This window comes from Oryzias latipes, chromosome 7, assembly GCF_053564925.1.
Source record: "Oryzias latipes strain Hd-rR chromosome 7, Olatipes_Hd-rR_3.1".
Classification (NCBI taxonomy): Eukaryota; Metazoa; Chordata; class Actinopteri; order Beloniformes; family Adrianichthyidae; genus Oryzias; species Oryzias latipes.
The window spans coordinates 10,001,834-10,005,810 of record NC_136243.1 but is presented as its reverse complement, the minus strand read 5'-3'; positions in this window follow the sequence as shown (position 1 = coordinate 10,005,810).

The following is a 3,977-nucleotide window of genomic DNA, read 5'->3' as shown; positions in this document are numbered from 1 at the left end:
GGATGCGGAAGGTCATGTGTCTGTGTAAGGACACGCTGGACATCAGTTTCACGGAAAATGTGATCAGATTCTGCCCTTTTAGAAAACAGTAATGAATATTGTGGAGGAATTCAGCAGGAGCAAGTTGAATCTGATGTTCTGGCCCCATCTTAAACTTGCAGCTCTTCTTTACAAATCTTCATGAATTAAAACACATCTTCAGAAACCATACTATGAGTGTATATCTTGATATAAACGTTAACCAAAATTTTACTTATTTTTACAACAACACAATTTCTATTCCTATTTTTCCACAAAAGTTCCACTAAGAATATGAGGAGGATCCATGCATTATTTTAAAAATGTTGCACAGTTTTTAGGCTTTTTTTAAAACATATTAAAAAAAAATAAACCAAAACATTATACATGTTTCTGTGCGCAGTCATGATACAAACTCATTTAATCTGAAAAGGAACATTTAACGTTATGTGATTTTGTGAAATACGTTTTGGTAAAAATGTAAAAGATTTCCTGACCCACAATAGTTTTTTTTATCATGTTTTCACCTTTTATCTGCAAACAGAGCTGTAGCTAAACTATTTCCTGTTTCTAATGCCTTTTTGTGGCAAACTTAGCTTAATTTGTATATTTTTTGCACAAAGTTGTCCTCTATGTGTCACGGTTTTAGGTTCTTTGCCTTTATGTTCTAGTTGTGTTCGGGCCTGTTTGAGTTACTTCCTGTTTTATTTTGTAGCATTTCCTGTTTTGTTGTTGTTGGCTCAAGTTTTACCTTTCCCCATCAGTCCTGAGTGTTTGCACCTGTGTCTTGTTCCCTTGTATGTATTTAAGTCTTGTCTTTCCCTTCCTCCTGTGCTGGTCCATATTGTGCTGTTCCCTGGTTTCGAGCGTTGTGTATTTTCAAATTTCGAGTTTCTAGCCTGCTAAGCAGTGGATTTTGGTTTGTAGTCATTTGTTATTATTAAAGCCCCGTTCCCCTGCAACCTCCTGCCTCCTCTCCTCTCTGCGCCTGGGTACTCCGTCTTCCTCTCCCCGTAACACTATGAAGTAGCATTAAGTACAAAAACCTTCCCCAAAACACCCCCAATTTTGAGTTATTTTAAGGAAGGGTGAAGCAGATCTTCATCTCAGACCCAAACCTTACAAAACATCGTGTTTTTCTTAATTTGACAAGTGAAACCTTATATCTGTGGTTCCATACTATCGTTCCTCAGGGATAACTCCTGAATTTCTTCTATCTAATCCCGTTTAAACATACCTGCCTCTGATGACTGCCATCACCAGGCTTCATGGTGAAATATGCAGGACAGTGTTCCCCAATGACCAGCAAGGAAAGCTCTGCCTTATACAATGATGACACACCAATTTCAGCCTCCAGTGTATCAATAAACAAAATCAAATCAAATTAATTTCTGATTTTGAGTCTGGTGAATGTTTGATCAGCTTTTTACAGTACTGTTAATTGTTCAATCAGCAAAACCTAAAATTAGGCTAAAAACTAATGAATGGAAAACTAAGCATAGCCTAAGTATTGATTATTACTGTAGTATTGATAGATCATTATTGGATTTATATGGTTAAAATTGTTACTGCATCTCACTGATCTGTAAAGCAGAGTGAAGACTGAAGGTAAATTTCCAAGTGTCAGTGAAAGAAATCCTTCAGTCTGATGTTCTTTGAGGCTGATGGTATTTGCACATATTAACGTGCGACCAGCACAAAAACTGATGGAAAGTCACGATGGCCGCACGTGAAACATGCAGCCAAGATGCACACTGCTGAATTTCCCGCACATGTTTTAAGCGCGTCCAAGGCAAAATGTAGTTGCCCATTGCATGTATCAACCTAACCTTTCATCTGGGTCCATGTGGCCAAGAAAAGAGTTCAGTACTGGCTCCATCTATTTAGAAAATGATGGGCAAACAGTCATTTTTGTTCTCTTTTAGTTGTTTGATTTAAGTTCAGCTATACTGCAGTTTTCTGTTTTTTTTTCAAACCTCATATAAGCAAAAAATAAGACCTTTCGTTCAGTAAATATTGCTGGTTTGTGTTTTCATGAGTAAACCCAAGGAATACTCAAAGAGAAATCTAATTTTAATTTTAGAATATCTTCTACTTGATTTGTTTGTACTTGAGTGTCAGTGAAGGTCAAGTTCTTCTCTTTCACCAGCTGTAGTCCAATGCGAAAGACTTAGTTTAACGCAAGAACTCTAGGATCAAATCTTTTATATTTTGTTTATTCCAAATGTTTGGTCAGTTGTGAGTTTGACTGATAAACTTTATGAAAGGAAAATTAATGTTTTAATGTATCATAGCAACATAACTGATTCAACAAAACACCTTAACAAATTGTAATCAGGATAAAACAAAATAAAATGCTATTAAAAGTCTCACTCTGATCATGATTTGATAAATTTTTTAAGTGTTCCCAGTGGTCTTTTAATTATAATTATGCTGTTTTTAACAAAAAGTAAAAAAAAAAACTTTGGTCGTTTTCTTGGACATAGTTACTGCAGAGCAGCAGTATTTATAAGAAAATCACTTCTGAGTTGTGTGGTACTGTGGTGTGGAGTGAACACGCCTTCATTTCCCATCATGCCTTTGTTTACACTCTCTCCCGCTAACTTACAGCTCCTCACACCTCCAACCTAACAAAAATGTCGGGCAATATCAGAGCAATCCAGCCGTACACTTTTGAGTCAGATTCCAGCTCAGACGAGGAAAACAAAGACGTACATGGATCTTTTTGTCTCCAAGTGGAGGATCAGAATAGAGTTGAGCAGGGAGACTTAGGCCATCCCATTTCAGTTTCTACGTCACAACTGACAGCTTTGTTAGATGGCATTTTTTGATTTGCTCCTGAATTCACTACAATTTAAATAAAGAAATACTCAGAAATGAAATTTTAAGCCTAAATCCTTCTCCTCCAAAAAGACAAATATGCAACAAGAACATTTAAAAAACCACCAAAAACACAATTTTCATTGGAGTGGGCCTTTCAGACCTGAGCCTTTGTTTGCTGTGCCTTTTGTATTTCTCTTTGACAGGGCTCTATGCTTAATTAATTACTGTGATACAACCCTAAATGTGATATCTATGCATGTGAGCTTCTGTATTAGTCCAGGAGCAGGGGGTGGGGGGGGGGGCTTCAAAGTTTTTTAAACATCCTTCTCTCCTTAACTGTCTCTAAGGATTCCAGCTTAACTCCCACCACGATCAGTTTATGTAACCCGTCTGCTGCCCCAGCATTCCACAGCAAACAAGATGGCACCAGAGACAACAGACTCATCAAACATCCTCATCATGGTTAGGCAGATGTTGAATGACCTGAGCCTCCTCTGGGACTGTGTTTCTCAATATAAAGAACAGAAGTTGATGGAGCAAACTTTTTAAGAGGTGGAGGTGTCTGCATTGGGTTAAAACATTTTCTCAATGAGTACAAAACATCAATAATAGAAAAAAAACACGTGAGAGAGTTCACATTTTCCACAAAGTAAACCAACCACCTTCAGTTCACCTCAGATAAATCTGAAATTTGCACGCAGTGATCTGGAAAAAAGTGCACGGAGAGGCAGAACTGTGCCATGTCGTGACCCGTATAAGAATGTTTTTTGTTTCACCATCTGCTTCTCTGATCATTACTCGGATGTTCAGAGAAAGTTTGGACATTTTAGTGATTCACTGTAAGAACTTGACAGTTGCAATGGCAAATTAGCGCCACTAGATGACAGAAGGAAGCACCAAATCACAAATACTATTAAAAATAGAAGAAATGTAAACATTTTTGGGGTCAAATGAATGTAATCTGAGTGGTCTAGAATCCTAGTAAACAATAGTAAACTAACTCAGTTTTATTTTAATTTCTATTTTTGTTTAAATGTGCTTTTATTTTGTCTCTTCTTGACAGAATTGTGCAAACATAACTTGTCCAATCCCAATAAATTTACCTTGTGTCAACAATATGCCTGACTAGATGTATA